Raw genomic sequence first — 25,820 nt, 5'->3', positions numbered from 1 at the left:
CCCTCACCATCTCATCAGAAAGAAAGGAGAGTCTAAAGGAATCTATGAAAATGGGACCTCCAAACCACCCCACAGCTGCAACCAATGTAATGCTTCATTCAGGGCCAGACCCTGCATCCTATCCAATCCATCCTTCCAACCTGCATCAGTCCCATCCCCTCTCCATCTTTTCTGCACCCAGATTTTATTCTCAGCACTAGACAGCCAACAGTCTAAAACGTCTTCCAAACAAAATCGCATTTCCTTCTCTTTTCAGCCCCAAAGCGTGGTGTATCCAAACCATGTGGCAACTTCACTCCTCATAAATCAATTGCTTAATTGACAGAAGAGAGGATTTGTTAGAGGCTCACAAAACTCAAAATTTTATATGATCCATCTTCCCCAAATGCCCAGAAGGCCTTGATGGTCTATTGTTTTCCCAGGAACTTTGCAACTTCCACAGCCTGGAGAAGGGTCAAGTGCAGACTCCAATTCTTTCTCCATTTCTGTGGTCTGAGAAGACAATCTCATCTGGGATTTGTGGTGAAGTATAATCTGTGTGGCCTGTTTGCATGAAGATGAGATGGAATATTTGGATGAAGAGGGTTTTTTTTTTTTTTTTCTTATCCATAGATTGCCCACAATGCTATGCAGAGAATTCTCCAAGTTTTGAAATAAAATAAAATAAAAAAAACACACACACAAGAAAAACTTTCAAATGTTTGAAGAAGTATTTTAGAAAGTGCTGGGAAATAGAAAGTGGTGAGATTAGAGAGCAAAAGAAATGGAGAGAGGAAGAGAATGGAAGCAGAAGGAAAATGAGAAGGACAGGAACAATAATGAGCAAACGCTTATATTCAGAAGCTTCTCCCTGGGCGAATCTGCCACTTAAATGCAATTCTAAGTTCAGAGAAAGGAAGTCAAAATATGTGTGCAGATTTCTGTAGGGTCTTTTAGAATATCATGGAGTAAATGGGCATCTAAGACCTGAGAGGCTACACGTTCTAGGGAGAGATCTGCTATTTTGTAATCAGAAAATGTGGATTGCTGGCTCAGTTCTGCTGATAAAGTGAGTGACCTTGGACACATCTTCACCTGTCTGATGTCAGTTGCACATTTTTCATCCCAGCCCAAGTACAACTGCATCCCCTGTGACCATTGTGGTCCTCGTCACCATATTTTCCTCATTGTTGGGGGGCGGCGGGTTTGCCATAGAAAGGACCTGAAAGATCATCTGGCCCAGGGTCCCCAATCCTGGAAACACTTTAGAATCACTTGGGCAGCTTTAAAAAAATACCAAGGCCTGGCCCCACTCCAGTCCAGTTAAATGACTAAATGGCCATCTCTGGAGGGTAGCCCTGGGTACTGTATTTTTTAAAAGCCCTTTAGGTGATTCTAATGAGCCTTTATGGGCTGAGAATCACTGTTCTAGCTGAATCTCTAGGAAATCACTTCCTCGTATATTCAAGATATTCCTGAGTGCTTACAGAGTATCAGGAACTGTGCTGAGTATTCAGCAATGAACATGACAAATTTCTACGCCCTTTTACATTGGAGGGGGGAGAAGACAATACAGAAATAAGTAAACCACGTAGTCCCAGATAATGCTATGTACTGTGCAGAATATAAGACAAGATGATTTACAGAAAGTAACTGGAGAGAAACCTGAGTGGTCAAAGAAGGCTGTTCAAGGACATGAATTTTGAACATTGAACTGAATGACAAAAGAATCCTGCCAAAGCATCTAGGAAAAGTGCATTCCCCGGCAGAGGAGCAGCAAGTGCAAAGGCTCTGAGGGGTGGCCAAGAGACTCAAAAGCCAGCACTGCTGAAGCAGAGTTCTTCAGGAAAACAGGGATGGTGACACCTGCCCCCAGATTATCACAGTTACGTTGCCAAGAGAAGTGAGGTGCCAGGTAAAGGCCAATGTAATATACAGATCATGTATCATAAAAATATACACTTGAAACCTGCATGATCTTATTAATTAATGTCATGCCAATAAATTTAATAAGAAATATGAGGAGCGTGCTGTTTGTTATCACACCTCTCTATGTGACTCTGTGGCCCAGATACTAGATGACAGCTGCATAACATCCTGCTGACTTAGCTGTGGAATCCAATCACTGCATCATGATGCAATTGCAGGATCCAGGCCTGGACTTTTCTGAGAAGTCCTGGATAGGTTTTGCAGGGATGCAGCTATGTTCCAGAAATCTTCTGTGATAAAATGCTGAGACAGTTTTCTATTTATTAGACTCCACTCTCCTGACACAAGAGATTGAGTTCAAAGTAAAAGTTGAAAGTCCTTAAAATGCACTGAAGGAAGATGAGTTACCACGCTGCTAAATTTTGGGTGTTGGGCTATCCAGAGGACCTCCTCCCAGGGCAGCCTGCCTGCTTGTCTTTTGCAACATTCTACACCTCTACCCAGAGAAGGGGATAAAGTCCATTTGCATGATCACTTCCTACTACCCCCAAGAAAGGTGCTTTGGTAAAAGGAGGTTCATTTTTTTTCCAGCTAAAACTTGTTTCATTAATGTTTTTAATCATCTTTAATTACACAAGCAATACATGTTTGCATTTTTCTTAATATAAAACTAAAATATTATAGAGAAGGCAAATGTCATAGAAAAGGTAGTGTTCCCTTTGACACTTCTCCAGATCTCCAGAAGTAACTATTATTAACAGACCATTTCTTTGCATTTATGTACCTGTACACATGCCCGTGCTTCCTGCAGACATTGGCCATCCTGCCATAATATAAACACCAAAAATATCTTAAGAGAATGATAAATAGATAAGGACTTGGAGAGGGTCAAGTTCAGACTACATGAGACTACTGTCCTCAGAAGGCAGTCCTTTCTAAGGCACAGACATTGCAGCAGAGACTTGAGTGAAGTGAGGGGTAGAGCCAGATAGACAAACTAAGAAGAAACTGGGAATGCTTAAAAACAGGGATACTCAAGTGGAATTGGAAGGAGATGGGTTACTTCAACCACCTTGCTTTTTGTTTATTTGTTCATCTGTCAAGTATTTGTCTAGGTTTCACTGTGGAAAGCCCTGTGCTAAGACCTGGAAATACAGTGATAAATAAGGCAGACAGGGTTCTGCCCTCATAGAGTTTATATTCTATGGAAGAGAAATAAATGACAGGCATAAGAAATATTGTCTGTAAAGGCCAAAGGTCTGAAAGAGCTTGAGCATTTGAGAAACAGAAAGGCCACTGGAATTAGGGTCTAGTGGGTGTCTCTGGAAGGGTGACATAGGAGGTCAGACAGTTTGATAGGAGTAGAGTCTTGCAGGGCCTTATAAATCAGGACAAGGAGTTTACATACATTCAACACATAGTGAGAAGACATTAAAGGCTTTAGGCAGAAGATGGGGAAAAGGGATGACATGGTCTAGTTTATATTTTAAGTGATATTCTTAAATACAAAGAGGGATTGGAGAGAGGCAATATGGCAGCAGGGTAATGAGTTGTTGGAGTAGCCTGGATGATAGCGATGGCAGTGGAGACAAAAGGAAGCTGGCATGTCAGAGATGGAGCCCCAAGCCTTGCTCATAGATTGGAGTAAGTAATGAAGGAAAGAAGAGACAGGTTGACTCTGACATGGGTGTCTGACAGAGGATTTGGGTAGATGTTTGTTCCATATCTGACATGGACAAGGCTGTGAGGACTCAATTGACTTGCAGACCATCACTTCTTCTGTTTCTCTGAATCACACCTACCCCCATTAATTAGTGCCTTTTGTGATAGCTGGCAAGCTACCCCGTAGCATCCCACAATTCCTCTAGATATTTTTAAAGGTAATATTATTCTTAACTAGAGGCCTGGTGCATGAATTCATGCATGGGTGGTGTCCGGCTGGCCCGTCTCGATTGGGGTTGATCAGGGGGGCCAACCAGCTGGGAGGAGGGACAGCAGGAGGTTGGCCAGCAGGAGGTTGGCTGTGGAAGTGAACTGATCACCAGGGGGCAGCTCCTGCACTGAGCATCTGTCCCCTGGTGGTCAGTGTGCGTCATAGGGACTGGTCAACTGGTCGCTCCGCTCCAGTCATTCTGGTTGTTTGGTCGTAATGATTGCTTAGCTTTTTATATATATACTAGAGGCCCAGTGCATGAAATTTGTGCATGGGGGTGAGAGGGTCGCCTCAGCCCAGCCTGCACCCTCTCCAATCCAGGACCCTTAAGGGGATGTCTGACTGCTGGTTTAGGCCCGATCCCTGGACATCCCTCTCACAATCCTGGACTGCTGGTTCCTAACTGCTCACCTGCTTGCCTGCCTGATCACCCCTAACCATCTCTGCCTGCTGGCCTGATTGCCCCTCACTGCCCCCCCCCCCCCCCGACGGCCTGGTCACCCCTAACTGTCTCTGCCTGCCGGCCTGATCACCCCCAACTGCCCCCCCCCCAAGCCTGGTTGCTACCCAACTGCCCCCTCTGCTGGCCTGGCCACCCCAAGCAGCCTGCTGCTCAGTCATTTGGTTGCCCCTCACTAACCCCCCTGCCGGCCTGGTTGCCCCACGCAGCCTGCTGCTTGGTTGTTTGGTTGCCCCTCACTAACCCCCTGCTGGCCTGGTCGCCCCATGCAGCCTGCTGTTCAGTCATTTGGTCGTCCCTCACTAACCCCCCTGCCGGCCTGGTTGCCCCACGCAGCCTGCTGTTTGGTCATTATTGTGAGGGCGTCCTGACCAATTTGCATATTACCCTTTTATTAGTATAGATAGATTAATAAGTAGTACATTCACATGGTTAAAAATAATAAAATGAAACAGGTCTTATAGAATAAGGTATACATTGAGAAGTCTAGTTATTACCCCTGTCCCCATTTACTCTGTTATCCACTCATTTTACCATTTTAGATATTCACTTGTATTAACTTTTGCTGTGCAACAAGTTTAGTGGCTTAAAACAACAACTTAGCTTGTGATTCCTCTGTGAACTAAATAGTTCTGGCTTGGGTGATCTTGGCAGAACACGCCATGCTTCTGGGGTCAGTCGGCCACTTGGCTGATGGAGTCCAGTTATCTAGGTTGGTGTGGTGGTTATATTGCATTCACTTAGCTTAACTGCAAGTACACTTTTGAGAATCTCCTTCCATATGTAATTCTGGATTAGTGTAGACAATATCCCAACATTGCATGATATCTGGTGGGTAGAAGTGAAGCAGGAGCCATTATGTCTGGAATGTTGGTGCAGCGCCCCAGGCACCAATGCAGCCCAATCACTTTGTTGTGGATCCACTGGCTCAGCCTTTGACAAGGGGGCAGCTGTAATACCCTCACCTCCTGCAGCTCCAATGGATCTCCTCCTTCTGCTTCTCTGAGTCCTCAGGTACACATTCAGATCCACAGCAAAGGAATGAGATGCAATGGAAGATAGATACAGGTTCCAATTTGTGCGCAATCTCTCTTGCTCTGTGTTTACCTCCTGCCTTGTTGACCTTCAGACACTTCAGGATCAGCATCAGATGCAAGAGCAGCAGCCTTCCATAGACTTCTTTACCAGCTCTTTTGTGATCTCTGGCTAATGACTTTTAGTTGTGCAAGATCTAATCCCTATAATGCATCCTTTATCCCATATCCCTCTGCAGTTGATAAGCTGCCAGCTGGGTTATGGGGGTGGGAACTGGGTAGGCATCTGGGTCATGTGCCTGTCATCATCCATCAGGCTAGCCTGGGCTTCTTCACATGGCAGGCAGAGGCTTCCAAGAGCAGCATGACAAGGATATTGCCAAATTCTGCTTGCTTCACATTGGCCAAAGCAGATTACATGGCCAAGCTCAGAGACAGTGTGACAAGATACTAACCAAAGAGTGGATGGAGAGAAGTGTGAGCACATGAGGCTATTACTGCAAACAATATGCCACACCATGTTGGTTTGTTTCCTCTGTCTCCCTCCAGCATTTCCTTATGGGAACATGAGCAAATAGGAACATATATATCACTTTCCCCCTTCCTCATGCAAAACACAGTACACGATATGTACTGCTCAGGACTTTGATTTTTTCACCTAACAACAAATCTTAGGAGTATATAGTTTTCTAGTCTTTTTACAACTGCTTAGTATTTCTTTGTGTAAATGTACTATAGTGTTTTTGTTTGTTTGTTTGTTGTTAATCCTCACCTGAAGATATTTTTTCCATTGATTTTTAGAGAGTAGAGAGGAAGAGACAGAGAGAGAGAGAAACATCGATGTGAAAAAAACACATCGATTGGTTGCCTCCCACACAGGGATGGAGCCTACAATCAAGGTATGTGCCCTTGACCAGAATTGAACCTGGGACCCTTCAGTCTGCGGGCTGATGCTCTATCTACTGAACAAAACCAGCTAGGGTTGTGCTATAGTTTTCTTAATCAGTACCTCATACGTGAACTCTTGCTGGTTCAACAATTGGGTATCCAAGTTATCTCTTAATCCTGGACATTGGGACAGACATGTCTGCACTATCATTAGTGCAGTCATTCTCAAACTTCAATGTACAAAACATTCTGTGTTATGAAGTGGGGGTTGTTATGGTGATGGGATTGGAATAGGAAGGTGACTGTAAAAGATTGTATAATTTGGAAAGAAACCCAGCCTATGTCCAAGTGGGCTCTGAGATACCAAAAGGTAGCTTGAATTCAACAAAGTATGCAAAGATTCAAGCAAGCCAGCCTAGGCTTTGCTATGTCTCCCCAGCTACCCCAGGAAGACAACACAATTGGATGAGAGGAGTAGATCCCATCTTGGTAGCAGTAGCAGAGCCTGAGAAAGGGAATTAATTAGAAAGCCCAATAAAAAGTACAGAGTGAGAAATGAGATTCAGGAATGAGAGTGGGTCTCTGTTATTCCATGTAAGGCTTTGGATGGAGTCAGAAGGGCTTCCTCTGACTGCAGCCACATGGCCAGGGCCTCTCTGCTGTATTTAATCAATATACGCTATATAATAGTTACTGCTGAGGTTCCTTTCTCATGCACTCTTACAAAACAACTTCCCTTTCCTCTGAAACACTTATCTCAGATCTTTTTGGCATGGTAAATCAATTGTTGTCTGAAAGCTTCATGAAGGAGGAGCATGTTTGAATCTGGCTCCTACTGGCTTCCGGGCCAACTAACTGGGGCTACAAAAATAAGGCAGAAATAGAGGTTCCATATAGATATAAACATGTCACATAGTGTCTGGTTGGAGAGAAGAAACCATGTTTGAAGTGTACAGAAACAGAAACTAGTCTGTTGAGAACTTTTCTAATCCTCTCACACATAAAACTGTAAGCAGAGAATTCAGTTCTCACAACAAACTTAAAAAATGCAGTCTATATAATTATAAATGCCACATGTATTTATAATTTTTTTCTTTTAAACAAGAAAACAAAGGGAATATGATTTATCATTACACCTGTATTTGTAGGGCATAATCCTATATTGATACTATAAATAAAGTTTGATCAGCACAAAGACAACATTTTTCTATTCTCTTTGCAGAAAATAATATGAAACCACTGTCATATGAGGAAACAATCAAAGAATATGCAATAAAAATCTTAATTAGAAAAAATATTATATCAGTATGCCAAGCAACTAACGAAGATTTTATCTTGTGATATATGTGTATTAGTCAGCTTTAAAAAATCTGTAATTTGTTGTGATTCTTTTCCTGTAATCACAACTTTATATTCTTTTTCTTAATGTTGGTTCCCCCAAACAAGAAACTATTTGCCTGGGACAAGCTCCATAACTTTTCTATACACACTTAGGCAATAAGCAGTTGTATGATTACTTTAAGGTGAGAATGTATACTCAGCACAGAAAGTTTAATGAGAGTCTAAGAACCCCCAAATGATTTAGGGTTACTTCTTTCCTTCTTAGTTTAGGTATATTTCAGAAATATATACTGGGTATATTTGGAAAACTGCAGTCATAAAGGGGAAGATTGTTTGATTTCTTATATTTGTCTAACTTGTGCTTTTCTTCCCCACCCCTCCCTCTCTATCTGGCCAGCCATTTCTGGCCCCTCCAAGGTCAGAAAGGAGTGATAAAGGTTTTAATGGAACCACATTAGCTGGTTTCCTGTTCTCTGGGCCTGGCAGAATCTGTCTCTATGGGGGAATTTTAAAAGGCTCATAAGAGGCTCTCCACTGGGTTCTTCTCTCCACAGATCCCTTGGTCAGGATCCACATCTGAGTGGATGCTGTTGACTCCTTCCTCACCAAGATATTTTACCTCCAGACTCCTGCTGCTGGATCACTCTGTACCTCAAGGATCAGAATCTCTCTGTCTCTCTCTGTCTCTCTCTGTCTCTCTGTCTCTGTCTCTGTCTCTCTCTCTCTGTCTCTCTCTGTCTCTCTCTCTCTCTCTCTCTCAGTTTACCCACATTTGATCCTTAGGAAATCCTCTTCCACCCTTTGCTCCAACATGCCTTGGGAGTACAGGCCAATCTCAACACAGTACTTCTTTCCTGACTCCAGCATCCAAACACTGGGCAGCCCTCTTTGTCTCATAGATGTCCCAGGCAGGCATCACACTTGGCTCCTAACTGCACAGTGGCTTTCTCAAAGTCTCCTCACTAGACTAGAGCTGAAAGAACAATAGATCAACCTCTGCCTCTTCCTTTTTATAGTCTTTGCCTGGCTGAGGGGTCAAAATTTCACCTACCAGTTCTTAAGGATTATTACCTTTGTCAATATGCAATTGGCAATTTGGTACTTCTTTTTGGAATTTCCCTTATTTTGGGCCTGGTCATAACTTCAGTTATAACACCCCGTTAAAGTCTTAATTGCCTTTGCTTCATTTTTTGGTGTGCAGCCCTTTTGTTCTTTGGACCGCTAAAGCGACTAGCTGCAAAGAAAGGCACTGTCTTTTAAAAATGTTAGTTAACATCTGTTCAAATTAACTCACACTTTCTCTTACAGTTGCACATTTTTTATTTATTTGAAAGGGAAAAAATTACACTGAAATACTTTTGCTTGATGGATGGTTCTATATAAATGCAAAATTAGTTAATCCCTTTAACATCAAGTATGTATTGAGTGTTTCTTTTGTACAAAGCACTATGCTAGGCACACAAAAAATCAGCACACAGCAGAGATTGTGTGAAGAGAGATTGTGTGAATTATTCTACATCTATTTCTCACCCTCTCAACCGTGTGTGTGTGTGTGTGTGTGTGTGTGTTTTGTTTTGTGCTGCTATGAACATAGGGGTACATGTATCCTTTTTGATTGGTGTTTGTTTGTTTTGTGTTTTTTTTTCCCCCTAAATTCTTTCCCAAACCAAAAGACAGTAAAGCCAAACTGGGAGAAAGGTATTGCTAATGACACATCAAAACTTCCCTTCAAAATAGTATTAAATCATAAGTAGGTTGGAACTGAGAATCTGTCGCTCTCGTGTTCCACAAAGAGAGTTACCCTCTTCCCAGGTTTTGTTCCTCATCTCACAGGTGCTGGGGTCCAATGTGGTAGCCCTGTGATTTTTCATCTCTCCCTGGTTCTTGACTCTTCTTAACTTCCCAGCTGGACTCACATTTTGAAACTGGTTATTCTTTTTTTTTTTTCTTTAAATTTTATTTTATTGTTTAAGGTATTACAAATAGTAGTACATATGTCTCCTTTTTTTTTTTTTTCCTATTGACCTCTACCCCGCCTCCCTTACCCCCAGGCACTTGCCCTCATTCCCCCCTCCCCCACCCCTCCCCCACCCCTCCCCCACCCCTCCCCAGTGTCTTGCATCTGTTGGTTGTGCTTATATGCATGCATACAAGTCCTTCAATTGATCTTACCCCCCCAACCCTCCCCTACCTTCCTGCTGTAGTTTGACAGTCTGTTCAATGCTTCTTTGCCTCTATTTTTGTTCAACAGTTTATAATGTTCTTTATTATCCATAAATGAGTGAGATCATGTATTTATCTTTCACTGACTGGCTTATTTCACTTAGCATAATGCTCTCCAGTTCCATCCATGCTGTTGCAAATGGTAAGTATCCCTTCTTTTTTACAGCAGCATAGTATTCCATTGTGTAGATGTACCACAGTTTTCTAATCCATTCATCTGCTGATTGGCATTTAGGCTGTTTCCAAATCTTAGCTATGGTGAATTGTGCTGCTATGAACATAGGGGTGCATGTATCCTTTCTGACTGGTGTTTCTGTTTTCTTGGGATATATTCCTAGAAGTGGGATTACTGGGTCAAATGGCAGTTCCATTTTTAATTTTTTTGAGGAAACACCATACTGTTTTCCACAGTGGCTGCACCAATCTGCATTCCCAACAACAGTGAAGGAGAGTTCCTTTTTCTCTGCATCCTCTCCAGCACTTGTCGTTTGTTGATTTGTTGATGATAGCCATTCTGACAGGTGTGAGATAGTACCTCATTGTCGTTTTAATTTGCATCTCTTGGATGATTAGTGACTTTGAGCATGTTTTCATTTGTCTCTTGGCTTTCTGTATGTCCTCTTTCAAAAAGTGTCTATTTAGGTCCTTTGATCATTTTTTATTGGATTATTTATCTTCCTTTTGTTAAGTTGTATGAGTTCCCTGTAAATGTTGGAGATTAAACCCTTATCGGAGATAACATTGGCAAATATATTCTCCCATGCAGTGGGCTTTCTTGTTGTTTTGTTGATGTTTTCTTTTGCTGTGCAGAAGCTTTTTATTTTGATGTAGTCCCATTTGTTTATTTTCTCTTTAGTTTCCATTGCCCTAGGAGTGGTACCAGTAAAGATATTGCTATGACAACTGTCTGCTAATTTGCTGCCTATGGCTTCTTCTAAGATTTTTATGGTTTCCCATCTTACGTTTAAGTATTTTATCCATTTTGAGTTTATTTTTGTGTATGGTGTAAAGTTGGTGGTCTAGTTTCATTTTTTGCAAGTATCTGTCCAGTTTTCCCAACACCATTTATTGGAGAGACTGTCTTGTCTCTATTGTATGCTCTTGCCTCCTTTGTCAAATATTAATTGAACATAATGGCTTGTGTCGATTTCTGGGTTCTCTGTTCTGAAACTGGTTATTCTTGATGGCATTAGACCCTTTGGTTTCATGATTTGGTGGCATTTTTTTTCACAGGTTAAATTGCTAGTGCAAGTTGGTGACTAATTCCCAAGTCTTAGAAAAAATATTTTTCTATCTGGGGGTTGGGTTTGGCAATGATATTTTCAAGAGCCCTGAAAGAAGATAGAATCCTTTTCTTGAAGTGTTCACTTCGTCCATCAAGACAGGATCTGTTGAGAATTGGCCCTCTCCTTAGTACTCTTTGCTTTTAGATGGGGTGGAGTGGGGAGAGAGTAGGCAAATTGCTTTTCTGGAACCTGGGAGGATAAGGAGTGACCTTAGATGTCTCTTCCCAGAGACTTCTGGGAAGATGTTACAGCTACCATTTTAGTTTCCTTACAGACAATATCCTGTGTCTTTTTCTTCTTCTTCTTCTTTTATGGCTTCAAGGAGTAAAATCAAATATATCTTCTTTATGACCATGCCAGGTTCTACATTTTGCTAAGCACTAAAGGTTTCCTTGGTCTTAAAAGAAGTGTCAGGGGTTTTAATTCTATAAAAAAGAAAGAACTGGATGTTCCAAAAGCAGACCACATGGTCGCCACTTAAAAGTACAAGTTTATAGCAAATGGCTGAAACTTTCTAGTAATGCTGAAATGATTTTGTATAAGTGTACTGTTTCCAAATATTTTTCAAGATTCATTTGGGAATGATTAAGCTAATGTTACATCTTTTCAGTGTTATGAAAAAGATGACTTTCAATTGGAGAGAGATTTCAGCAGATCACTAAGGAAATAAAACCGACCTGGTCTTCTTCTGCCCCTGGTATGTAGAGGGAATGGGCTTTTGTTATTAGGGCACCTCAGGACACTCTGGGTGTCTGCTTTGTATCCAAAAGAATAAAGAACATGCACCCTCTGGAACTCCCTGGGGAGTTTAGAACTGACTTTTAGTAAATCAGAGTATTGCTATCATCCCCATGACAACCTTGGAACTCTCAGAAGACATGCCACCAATTTGCTCTGAAATCCCAGTAAAGATATGCTTCATTGCATTATACAAATATACAAGTGAAAAGGACTGATCAGAACCATCAGGGAATATGTTAAGAGAGTAATCTGCAAGGCATAACCAGTCAACTGCTAAATGGGTGTTGTGAGGATAGTGTGCCTGTTGGGGAGACCCCTGCATGCATTTGGACAACCCCATGCTGTCAGGGAGGTCTCCTGAATGTTTTGTGTACTGGGTACATTCTTGTGAATGCTAGCTTGAAGTCATTGATCCATGATGGAGAGAGGCTCACCTCACCCAAAATAAGATCCAAGAGACATGAAAACAAAGCAGATACAGATAAAAGATAATTTATAAGCCTCGGGGTTGATGGCCTCATTGGTTCAAGGAGAGAAAGAGACAGGGCTGCAAAAGGAGGTCCAGGAATTCTGGAAGACATTTATAGTCTAATCCTATTGACTATCATAATCTAATTCCACTTTAATATGGTCATATAATTCTTAAGGACATGCAACATTATGGATTCAGATATTAAAGTGTGTGTGTGTGTGTGTGTGTGTGTGTGTGAGAGAGAGAGAGAGAGAGAGAGAGAGAGAGAGAGAGAGAGAGAGATTATAAGAAATTGATTCACACAATTATGGAGGAAAGTCCTAAGATCTGCAGGGTGAATTGGCAAGTCAGAGACTTAAGAATGCCGATGACTTGGTTTACTTCCTGTCTGAAGACCAGCAGGTCTGAAACCCAAGAATAGCCAATGTTTTAGTCTGAGTCCAAAGGCAGAAAAATAAGCCAATATTTTAGTTTGAAAGTATTCAGCCAGGAAAAATTCTACCTTACTCAGAGAAGGGTCAGACTTTTTGTCCTATTCAGGCCTTTAACTGAATGGATGAGGCTCGCCCACATAAGGTAGGGCAATCTGCTTCACTCAGTCTACCAACTTAAATGTTAATCTCATCCAAAACCACAATCACAGAAACACCCAGAAAAATGCTTGACCACATCTCTGGGCACTGTGTGGCCCAGTCAAGTTGACGCATAAAATTAGCCATCCAATTTCAACTCTTGTCAACTTGGCACCCACATGGATCTCCGTATACCATACTTAATCTCCAAATGAAGACAATAACAAGGTCATAATTCCACCTAATATGGTGCAACTACCCTGTATACAACCAAAAATGCACTCTTTCCACAGAAGAGGAGGGAAGTCCATAGATAATTTTTATTCTTCTCCTTGATATCCTATGACTTAAATACTATGATGTAAACTCAATACATCTTATGTTACTTAATAAGGAGATAAAAGAGGGAAGAAAACATGTGTGTGTGTGTGTGTGTGTGTGTGTGTGTGTATGTATGAACATATTTATAACAAAACAAGAGGGAAATACATATGATAATTGCAATTCTCATATCTATAACTGGTCATGTGGTTGTAACTGGTATTTATAACTACTATCATCTACTATCCATTCTGTATTTCCTTTGCCTTTAGCAAGTATCTCAACTTATTGTTTCTTTAACTAGTGGAGTGACTCAAATTTTTATTCTTGAATGATCTGGACCATTGGTGATCTTGCCTGGATTAGGTTGTTGTAGTTTTCCTTTAATCTTAGTCACAGAGTGCAGTAATACTAAAACGCCTTAAGGGATCTCCTGAATTCCAGATATACTTTTCCTTACCTTCATTGTGGAGTAGTAGTCAAATTTCTCCTTGGTAACTGGGATGAATCACCAACTAACTCCCTTATTTGCCCATTATTTCAGGGGCATGAAGAGCCTGAAGTGGCCAGGCTGCAGTCTTAACTTCCAGTTCAATGGAATCATTGTTGTATCTCCTGATGAAAGCATTCCACCCTCTGCAACTAAGACCTATAGGCCAGCAGGGCACAAAAATCACAGGAACAGGAAGCAAAATTTTTCTAGTGGGTCACTAGGGGTAATAGTGAGTGGTGCCACTCCCCTTTCTACACCTTAACTGCTGGACCTGTGAATCCTGTCTATAGGAGAAACAGCACCATATATTCTATGCTGACTCAGAGCATACACAGCCTTCTGGAGAACCTTGCCAAAGTCCCTCAAGGTATTGCCATCTAGCTTGCATTGTAATGAATCTTCAAAAGGCCATTCCACCATTCTACCAAGATGGTTGTTTCAGGATGGAGGGATCATGGTATGACTAGTGAATTCTATGAGGATGGGCCCATTGATGCACTTCTTTTTCTGTGAAGGGAGTTCCTTAATCAGAGCAGTGTAGTGTGGAATATCATGAAGGTGGGTGGGGCATTCAGTAAGTCCATGGGTGGTAGGTTTAGCAGAGGCATCTCTACAGGGAAGGCAAATTTGTATACAGAGTAAGTGTCTATTTCAGTAAGAACAAAACACCTGTTCAGAAGAATGGGGAAGTAAGACTTTAAAAAATAATCTTAATCAAGTAGCTTCCCCACCCACCCCCTGGCTCAGACACACAATGGAGCTAAAAAGAGCTTTCAGGTAGAGCCCTGCTCCACTGTAGGTTTATGTTCTGGAGACAAGGAAGAGATTTTCCTGCATTGTGCCTGCCCAACAGGATCCTCAGGAAAAACCCAGATCCCAACACAAAGCAATTGAGAACTTACCCTCTACCTGGAGTGTGACACTTACACTCTCCCTTGTCATTGGAATATGAGGTACATACTCATTTTACACATGAGGACACAGAAGCTCACAGAGATTAAGTGACTATTTCAGGATTATATTCCTAACAAGTGGTATAGGTTGGGTTTAAACCCAGGTCGGCCTGACCCTTAACACAATTCATGTGCTAAGTCTAGATAACTTAAAGGGTTGCACATTTCCAGACTTGAGAGAATGGGAATCCATCTTCTCTGAGCAGGAATTTGAGCCTTCTTCCTCCAAAGGGAACTTGTTAGGCCATTGTGAAATTCTGGAGCTCAATCCATGACTAGAGTCCCTAATTGATTTCATTCACCCTATGTGCATCTGAATGTCATATAAAGGATTTGAACATGCAAAGGCCTTTAAAAAGAATAACAACAAGAAAAAGTTCCCCATCCCATACTTACACTTGGCAGCCTGACTCCTGGCCTGGGGCAGGATGCGAGAAAAAAACATAATTAGCATTCACCCTGCCTTAGACTCTCAAACCACAATTTCTTACCCTGGTATTAATCAATGCACATTTAGTACTAGCCAGTGTACACAACCCTAGGCCTCAGAGCTTCTCCCTCTTCCCCACCCACCCCCCTGGCTCAGACACACAATGGAGCTAAAAAGAGCTTTCAGGTAGAGCCCTGGTCCCATTAGCTCACTCCATGGCAAAGGCATGGGAAAGTGTTTGGGGTGGCAGGTTTTCCATCCCTTGGGGAATCCAATCCAGACAGACACCCAGAAAGCGGCCAAGCATTCTTTGGTGGGGAGGGTTCCAGCAGGCAGTTTCCTAGCTTGGTATTTGTTCATGCACCACGCGAGGCAACTGGGACTGAGATGGGACTCCTGCTGCAGCTGCGCCGCGATCTTCTCAGTCTAAACAGATGGAGCTGACAGTCCCTCCCTTGGTGCACTCCAGGAACCCAGTACCCACAGACAGAGTGCAGGCACGGGCAGAAGTCCTTAACATTTCAGTCCCCACAGCCATAATGTTTTTAAAGGCTTAAAATAAAGTGTGTAAGATTACAAAGAAAGCCACTTATATTAAAATAATCACAAAAAATAGAAAAATCAAATTTGTCATGCAGCAATGTATGTGTTTAATATGTGTTTAATAGTGAATTAAATAACGAGATCTCCCCTTCTTAATAAACCAGAATTAAGCTTTAAGATCAAGAAAATGAATCTCATAAACATAACTACACCCATTATTTCTTGGGGTGGTCAAGTTTTAAGCATTTTACTTTCCTAATGATGTATAGTTTTGTCCTTCCACCCTATTCATTCATTTATTTGTTCATTTTCCTCAAAAAAAAAAACGTACTGAGCAAGGCATTCTAGTCATTTCTGAGCAGGGTCAGAAAATTACAGTAATTGGAGAAAGTTGGCTATTCATTTACATTTGGTCTGTAACTGCTTTCACACTGTTGTTATCAGCAGTGTTGAATAATCATGTTTGAGATTCCATAGCTTTCAAAGTAAAACTTTGGGCTTACTTATTTCTTATGTAGCCCTTAAGGGAAAAAGTGTGCTAACTCCTGAACCAGGTAGAGCCCTTACCCTCAACAAATTTTCACAGTCCACAGGAGAGGAATGGTAAAAAAAACAACAGATTTCAATACAATGTTATACATGCACCAACAAATATATATATGCCTAAGGTGTAGACATTTCTAAGAGAGGAACAAAGGAAGAGGAACGTGGAAGGTTTCCTAGAAGAGGTAATGTTTTATTTTGAAAGAATATAAGTTTGCCATAGGGACCAGCTTCTTGGGCAGAGGCACGTGCAAAAGACTGATGGCATTAAACAGCATTATGTTCCTGGAAATGATAAGCACTTCACAATCACTGCAATATAGAGCTCTAGAAGGGAGTGACAAGAGATGACTAAAGATCAAGGCACTAAAATACTTTGTGGGGCATGTTAAGGAACTCAAATACTCTTCCATGGGTGGGTATTGGCAGCGCTGTCCAGTTGAATTACCTGTGATGATAAAAACGCTCTATAGCTATCCTGCCGATATCATACCCACCTGCAACACATGACTGAGCACTTGAAATGTGACTACTACCACTGAGACACTGAATTCTCAATTTTCTTTCATTTTAACGAACTTAAATTTAAAAAGCCACATGTAGCTAGTGGCTACCATATTGAACATCTCTAGGTGATGGATACTGAATTAATTTTCACACTCTGACATAGTGTGAAATCATTCCTAGGCCCTAGGTAAATGAATAGGTGTGGCCAGCCCCTGAGCCAGCAAGCATCAGTATCTGCCTTGCTCTGTACATGTTTTTAAGCAGAATAAACAAATAAATGAATGAGTAGTATTGAAGAACAAAACTATACATCATTAGGAGGGTGAAGTACTTAAAACTTTACCACCATGAGAAGAAGTGCTGGGTATAATTATGTTTACTGAGATTATTTTCTATGAATTTGATACTTAATCCTGGCTTAAATAAAAAGGGGAAAGGGAGATCTTGTTATTAATCTACTATTGAAATAAACACATTTATGGAGACAAATGGGCTGTCCAATCTCCTCATTAGCAAAATTGCTCTAGTTGTAGATGAATTGAAAGACAGCAAGACACAAAGAGCATATAGAGACTAATCAGCAATTCTGAAGAGAGAAAATAAAGTTCTGGCCTACAGCAACAGTGGTTGGAATAGAGAAAAAGGTACTTTTAAGGTATATTAAAAAATAAAATTGACAGTTCTTGGAAATAATTAAATATGGGCTAGAGAACAAGAAAGAGTTGCTGAAAATGTCCCCTTGATTCCTGAGTGGTGACTGAACAGGGAGATGGATGCTAAGATAGGTATGAAGGATGATGAGAAAACTTGGTGGGGGGAAAGTGTGGACAGGGAAGACATATTATCTTGTCTTACTCTTTAACTTGTCTTTTCATTCTCTTAAGGTAATCTTTTTATGATAAACATTCCTAATATTGCCCTGGGGGGGTATGGCTCAGTTGGTTGGGAGTCGTCCAGTGCACCAAAAGATTCCTCGTTCAATTCCCAGACAGGGCACATGTCCTGGTTGGCGGGCTTGATTCCTGGTAGGGAGTGCAGGAGGCAGTCGACTGAAGTTATGCTTATACATGGATGCTTTTCTCTTCTCCCCTCCTCTCTTTCTAAAAATCAATAAAATATTCTTGTAAAAAATTTCTAATGTCAAAGTAGTCCAATCTCTCAATCATTTCCTTTGCAGTAAGCATTTTTTATGTCCTATTTAAGAAATGTGCACCTTCCCCAATGTCATAAAAATGTAGTACTTTTATGTTACTTTCTAGATGTTTTATTACTTTATCTTTAACAATTAGATATGCATTGCATCTAGAATTGATCTTTGTGTACAGTGTGAAGTGGAGTCAAGTTTTTCCGCCCCCATATGAATAGTCAATTGACCCAGTGACATTTATTTAAAAGATTTCTCGGCACTACATGCAGTGTTACATTTACTAGTGTTGTGGCAATATACCTGACCTGTGGCTCTATGACTGGAAGTTTCATTGTGTTTCACTTGTTTAATTATCTACTGTAAATAAAGTATATCCCTCTACTTAGTTAGGTCTCCTTTAACTTCCCTAAAAAAATATTTTGTAATTTACTCTATAGAGGTTTCAAACATCTTTTGTTAGGTTTAGTTCCAGATAGTTGATGTCATTTGATGCTATTGCAAATGGCATCTTTTAAAAATTTTCACTGTTTCTGGAATATAGAAACATAATTAATTTTTTTCAGTGACTTTGCTGAATTTAAGTACTAATTCTGAATCTAGTAATTTTTAAAGGCAGGGTTTTATCTTCTCTACAAGTTTTACAATTGCACTATCTTAGGAAAGAAAAAATGTCTCTGGATAACTAAAACATGACCAAATTCCTGATTTTAATTTTCTTCCTGCCACCATCAGCACAGTGGTTTGGCATTTGAATGAACCACAACTGGATCTGAAGGATTCACTCAGCTCTAGATGTTCTCAATGCCCCTTAAAGTCAACAATTGTAACACCTCGTGCAATAATAAAACAGCTCTAATCCAATTAGAGTGTGTCCTCAAATCATTAATAAATATGTCTATGCCTACAGGTATTCTTAATTTCAAGAAAAAACTACTTTGCATAATCACAAAATGTAATGATCAATAAAGCAAATAATGTGGTATTTATTTTGCTTTTTTTTTTAGATTCTTAAGGAATTTCCTCAGTAGAGAACATCATCAAGTAAATGGCAACAGCTGCTGGTGACATTTCCTTTAGCTGGCTTGCTCTGCTAGACACTATGTTCATAAAAGCAGAAAGTTGTTAAGATCAAAGAGGTCTTGGAGATAATCCATTCTAAAATACTACTTTTTTTACAAATTAAATAAACCCAAATAGGTAATGACTAACTTGGAGCTTTAGAATTGGTTAGCAGTTGGTTCAGAGTCAGAACTACAAGCCAGGTTCCTCAGTTCCTAGCCCAGTGCCTCTCCATTAAACCACACTGTCTCCCATGATCAGGAAGAAGCTGCAAGTGAGGACCCATGCAATGGTCATGTTTGGGAGGTAGGTAGAGATTTTCATGATATATAATGGTGCGAGACTAGAGCATTCATTAGAACTCTCCCCTTGACAGGCAATAGTCAAGGCATTTTCCATCCATTTAGTCCATTCAGTGTGCTCAGGAATGCATAAGGCAGCCACTATTCTCACTTTATAGATGAAGCAATGAGTCTCAGTAATGTGAAGTGGTTTGCACAAGATCACATGTCCAGAGAACCTAATGCTAACCTAGAATTGCTTAACTCCAACCCTTGAATTTTTTCTACTGTTCAGAAGAGGAGATGTGGGAGTTTAAGACATAGGAAGGTTTTATTTTTTATTTTTTATTTTTTAAAAATATATTTTTATTGACTTTTTACAGAGAGGAAGGGAGAGGGATAGAGAGTTAGAAACATTGATGAAAGAGAAACATCGATCAGCTACCTACTGCACGCCCCCCTACTGGGGATTGAGCCTGCAACCAAGGTACATGCCCTCAACCGGAATCGAACCCAGGACCCCTCAGTCCACAGCCCAATGCTCTATCCACTGAGCCAACCTGGTCAGGGCAAGGTTTTATTTTTTAAATACTGTCGAGAATGACCAGAATTACAACAGGCCATGAATTGGCCAGCATCCCTATTGCTAAAAATGACTCAGCCAGTTGGAGATTTTAAGGATTCTGGGTTTGAGTGTTAGCCACCTCTAACACTGGATGTCCATTCACCTTGAGAGTCCGAGGAAGTGTCTCTGAAACCTGTGGCAGGACTCCCAAATGACTGATGAAAAGAAGACATCAGCTAGTTAGATGAGTATGTTCTACTTGGATTCTTTACAACTTCCTAGTTACCCCATCAAAGGAATGCCTTCCTGCTTCTTGTCTCAGGGCCTTTGCATTTCCTGTTTTTCTACTTGGACTACTCCACTGCAGATCTCTATAAGGTTGTACCCTTTCTTTATTAGGATTTCAGGTACTGAGAGGTCTTCCCTAATAATCTTAATTAAAACACCACCCACTTGCCCTAAACACATATACATAAACCTCTCTACTTCACTACCCTACTTTCCCTTCCTCATTACTTTACTTAGTACCAAAATCATTATAGTTATTTGTTTTCTGCACCAACACATCTTCACAATTAGTATGTAAGCTCCTTCAGGTTCAGAAATATGACCAATTCTCTTTGTTTCTTCCTACCACCTAGAATAGTGTTTGGCAAACAATAAATGATCAACAATAAATGATCAAGTGGAGAAGGGGAGAGCCTACAATAAGAGTTCTTAAAGACATTGCTCTTATTATCTAATTATATAATAAAATTATTTTTTTGGTAGCAAAAGTTTTAGGGAGATTAGTGCTAAAAATATGCAGACCATTACGTAGTAACCTCTTGAACTTTTCTTGTTTGAGTTGACATCAGCTGACTGGAATGGTTCAGGAGACAGGAAACACATATTCTCCATGTGGATAAGTAAAATTTTAAAGTAAATCTTGGCTTTTTTATTGTGTTTTCATTGAAATGCCTGGATTTTAACAGCCAATTGCCCAGCCTTCCTGTAAATCATTTTAGGAGATGGGTATGATGTATTTGGAGAACTGTCAAAATGTAAATTGATGTTGTCATAGGTTTTCAGCAGTCAATCCCTATGAAGCAGTAAAAGCCATGTTCATAGCTTAGGTGTCAGAAACTCCAACCAACACTCTGCTGTGTGCCTTATAAACCTTAAAAAGCCTTTTACCAGCTTTAAATATGAAATTATGGTCTTATAACACTCCTATATAATCCCCAAAGAAATCATAACTCGGATGGCGAGCTGCCCCTCCATCTGTAAGATTATTGTAGATTTTCCCCTAGTACTGGTCCTTTTAAGGATCCCAGAGCTATTTATTATTCCCTTATGCCCCTATCCACAGGACAAGAAGGATCTGGTGTTCTCCCACAATCCGCCCACTAGATATCTCCAGACATATGGTTAAGGGGAACAACCTGAACATGAATTTTGGCTTGAAAAATACCTTCCCAAGGTGTATTTACAGTCTCACTCACAGCTTGGAGGTGGAAAGGAATTAATAGATAAAGCAGTTGATGAGTAGATTAAATGAACTAAGCTGTGTAATGTGATCAGTAAAATCCTGATCATAGTAAGTGCTCATAGTAAATGTTAACAATTAGCTATGCTTGTATCTATATCCTATCACTTAATTCATGGTGTTAGTCTGTTTATTGTCTGTCTTCTATAAGACAGGAGACTAGAGATTGGGGGATTGATTTCTGCAGCACCAGAAATTAGCAGTGTCTGAAATATGGTAGTCATTCAATTGATGCTTCCTGACCTTGACAGAACACTGGCTTCTGGGTCCCACTCTATCACTGATTAGCTGTGAAACCTTGGGTAACTTTGCTTAGCCTTAGCAGGTCTCACTGTCCTCACTTGTAAAAGGAAAATATTGGATTGTATGGTCTCTACTGCCCTTTCCAAATCTAACATTCCATGGTTCTACTCAAGCAGTGCCATTAAGTAAGTTAAGAAGGATTATTAGGAGCTGTTGTAGCCAAATTCTATTTCCCTTCGCCTATTCTTACTATGTCCTCTACAATGATGAATTATCCAAGTTAATTTCTAAGTATGTAAAGTGATTGTTTTGATATTATTAAGATTTCACCCTAAACTTTCAGTGTATTCCAACCCCCAAAATATGATGGAAGGTGGAGGTGGATATGAACCAAATGTTACCTTGGTTACTTTGCTTCACTCTACTTCCTAATAATCTACATATGGTTCAGGGAGGCCAGGGTCTTATTTAGCAAATAATTATTCAAAAGTTTAGTTAAGCAATGGATTGTTTTTTTTAATGTTTACCTGAGGTTATGTTTATTGAGCAAAAGTGCTAAGTGAAGGGAATTCAGAATGGATAGTAGAGGAGGGAGATGTTAACTGTAGTTGTAGTGTCAAAACAAGATAAGAAGAGGGGTTTATGATTTCATTCTATTAATCTTCCTTTTGTAAGTTTCCCAAAGACAAGAGACAAACCAGAATCTTGGCATGAGCTGTTTCTATATGGGGAGAGAGCTTATTAGAGATGAAAGAATCCAGTATCTCAAGAAGTGAACTGTATGTTGACCTACCCAAATCTCCCCCTCAGTACTGAGAACTTCTTTCTTACACTTCCAGGAGCATTATCTGCTGATGGTTCACAGATTCTTCTCACTCCAAGAATTATCCTCTGCTAAAGGAGTTGCCTCAAACTTATATATTCTTCCATAGGAGCAGCTCACCTCCAATGACTGGTCAATGTAAGACACAAAACCTATCTCCATTCCCTCAATTTCAGACAGTTCTGAAGCTCTAGAACCAATCACTTGTGAGGTCTATTGCCAAGAGCTCTTTCCAATAAACTTATTGCTTGTGGGTCTCCATCCAAGAGTCTGTTTTCCAGGAAAAACAATTTAAGACAGATAATGAGTTCAATTTAGGTTGAGAGGATTGTAGGACACCTAAATGGAGATATTTAAGAGGAGTTTAGATACTATATATTGAAATTCCAAGAAGATGAGGACTGAAGAATAAATTTGGAAGTTACCTGCATAGAAGTGATAGTCAAAACTATGAAATTAGGCAAGATTACTCAGTGGGAGTGCACAGAGTGGTAAGAGTAGTGGAATATGAGGAAAACCCTATAGAGGAGAGAAAGGAGATAAAAAGAACCAAAAGAGAGTGCCAGGAAGTAAAGGGCTGAGAGATGAGGCAATTTGGAGGTCACTGATGACCTTAGCAAGAGCCATTGCAGTAGAATTATGGGTCAATAAACAAGAATGGTGAGCCAAGGAATAAATAGAAGGTTAGGAGTGGTGATGGTGAGGTGAGTACAGACCAAGGGTCAGAGATTTAAACCTTCAAGTGGGATAAATGGATAAACTAAGATAGTTTCATTCAATAATATGCGTTCAGACCTCAATGTATCAGGTACTATAATAGATATAGGGTTTTCAGTAGTGATATGAGAAAATACAGACAAAGTAGTAAAAAGAATAATTTTGGAATTATTTGAAAATGAAGAAAATAAGACAGGGGAAATGGAGGAAAGTCACAAAGTAAATGGGGGAATCATGAAAGACTTCTCAGAGGAAATAATATTTAAACTTATTCTATCTAATAAAAGAGTAATATGCAAATTGACCATCACTCCAACACACAAGATGGCCACCCCCGTGTGGTCAAAGATGGCTGCCCCCATGTGGACACAAGATGGCCACTACAAGATGGCTGGCAGGGGAGGGCAGTTGTGAGGGACCAGGCCTGCAGGGGAGGGCAGTTGGGGTGACCGGGCTGGCAGAAGAGGGCAGTTAGGGGCAACCAGGTCTGCAGGGGAGGGCAGTTGGGGGGAACCAGACCAGTAGGGGAGAGGAGTTAGGGATGACCAGGCTGGCAGTGGAAGGCAGTTAGGGGCAACCAGGCCTGTTGGGGAGGGCAGTTGGGGGGTACCAGGCCTGCAGGGGAGGGCAGTTTGGGGGTGACCAGGCCTGCAGGGGAAGGCAGTTGGGGGTGACCAGGCCAGCAGGGGAGGGCAGTTAGGAGTGACCAGGCTGCATGGGAGGGCAGTTAGGGGCAATCGGGCTGGCAGAGGAGCAGTTGGGTGTCGATCAGGCTGGCAGGGGAGTGGTTAGGGGGTGAGCAGGCTGGCAGGCAGAAGCGGTGAGGGGCAATCAGGCAGGCAGGCTAACAGTTGGGAGCCAGCAGTCCTGGATTTTGAGAGGGATATCCGACTGCCTGTTTATCTTCGATCCCACCGGGCCCAGGATCGAACCTAAATGGGCAGTCGGACATCCCTTGAGGAGTCCCAGATTGGAGAGGGTGCAAGCTGGGCTGAGGGACACACAACTCCCCCCCACCCCCCATGCACGAATTTCATGCACTGGGCCTCTAGTCCATGAATAATAAGTTAATCATGAAAATATTTTGGGAAAGAATACTCCATGCCAAAGGAAAACAATAAATGCAAAAACCCTGAAGTGGAAATGAGGTTGGTGGATTTGAGTGACAAATAACAGTGTGGCTGGGAATTGTTAGCAAAAAGAAAAAAAATCATTAGCAAAAATGAGGTAGGAAAGCTAGACAGGAGCTATGGTAAAGATCATGATAATTTGTGCCTTGGAAGCCACGTGTTCAGAAAGCGAGAGGTCAAGCATGAGAATAAATTATGCTGGAGATGATGGAAAGTGGTAGGGACCGTGACAGACCAGGGAGCCTGCTGTAACTTAAAGTGGACAGTTGGTAACATTATCTACTCAGCTCCTCTTAAGAATGTGATCTCAGTTTCCCAATCTCCCAATTTAAAAAAAAAAAAAAAAAAAGTGGGAATCTGGAGTGTTAAATGAAATCTCCAATGTCTAAATGATGTCATTAAATTCCAATCTTGTTTTTTAAACACTATGCTGGTCAAATGACATATCTGAAGGCCAGACTTAGCCTTTAGGTCTCCAGTTTGCAACTCCCAATTCTCAACACTGTTCTGCTGGAGTTAGATGAGAAGAGGTGACAGAGAGTGGGAAGCAGCTAGCAGGAAAATATGGGACCATGGGAGGTGTTTATATTCTAAGGAGTAGCCAGAAGTGAGGAGGACAGGAAGGAACAAGATATAAGGGTATGGAAGGTTTATTGAAACCTCCAAAGAAGCAGGAAGGAGTAAGAACTCAGGATAGGTGGAAGGGTTGGACTTGCATAGGAAGGACTCCCCCATCCTCTAGAACAGGGGTTGACAAACTACCATACACAGACCAAATTGGCTCATAGAGCTAAGAATGGTCTTTACATTTTTAAATGGTAGAAAAATAATCAAAGAGAATAATAATTTCTAAAATGTAAAAATTACACAAAATTCAAATTTCAGTATCCTATCTAATAAAAGAGTAATATGCAAATTGACCATCACTCCAAGACACAAGATGGCTGCCCCCATGTGGACACAAGATGGCCGCCACAAGATAGCCTGCAGGGAGGGCAGTTGTGGGCAGTTAGGGGTGACCAGGCCAGGAAGGGAGGGCAGTTGGGGGGGACCAAGTCAGCAGGGGAGGGCAGTTGGGGGAGCAGGCTTGCAGGGGAGAGCAGTTGGAGGGGACCAAGTCTTCAGTGGAGGACAGTTGGGGGGGACCCAGGCTTGCAGTGGAGGACAGTTGGGGGGACCCAGGCGTATAGGGGAGGGCAGTTTTGGGGGACCAGGCCAGCAGAGCAGGGCAGTTGGGGGTGACCAGGCTGGCAGAGGAGGGCAGTTGGGGGAGACCAGGTCAGTAAGAGAGGGCAGTTGGGGGGACCCAGGCCTGCAGGGGAGGGCAGATGGGGGGACCAGGCCTACAGTGGAGGGCAGTTGGGGGTGATCAGGCAAGCAGGAAGGGCAGTTAGGGGTGACTGGGCTGGCAGAGGAGGGCAGTAGGGGGAGACCAGGTCAACAGGGGAGGGCAGCTGGGGGGCACCAGTACTGCAGAGGAGGGGAGTTGGAGGGGGGGAACCAGGCCTGCAGTGGAGGGCAGTTGAGGGGGGGCCAGGCCTGCAGTGGAGGACAGTTGGGGGGGACCCAGGCCTGCAGGGGAGAGCTGTTGTGGGAGGACCAGGCCTTCAGGGGAAAGCAGTTGGGGGAGGACCAGGCCTGCAAGGGAGGGCAATTAGGGGTGACCAGGCCAGCAGGGG

General features: G+C 41.7%; 1 long non-coding RNA gene across 1 annotated transcript in view; it reads left to right on the top strand.

Annotated features, from left to right (window-relative positions):
* Nucleotides 1-22,539, top strand: part of LOC114232700 (uncharacterized) — a 32,011-nt gene extending 9,472 nt beyond the window's left edge. The window contains exon 3 of the long non-coding RNA XR_003618793.2: nt 22,311-22,539. This is a non-coding gene — a long non-coding RNA (uncharacterized LOC114232700). The remainder of the gene's footprint in view (nt 1-22,310) is intronic.
* Nucleotides 22,540-25,820: the final 3,281 nt, after the last annotated feature.

This window comes from Eptesicus fuscus, chromosome 7 (assembly GCF_027574615.1).
Source record: "Eptesicus fuscus isolate TK198812 chromosome 7, DD_ASM_mEF_20220401, whole genome shotgun sequence".
NCBI lineage: Eukaryota > Metazoa > Chordata > Mammalia > Chiroptera > Vespertilionidae > Eptesicus > Eptesicus fuscus.
This window is presented reverse-complemented; position numbering and strand designations above follow the sequence as displayed.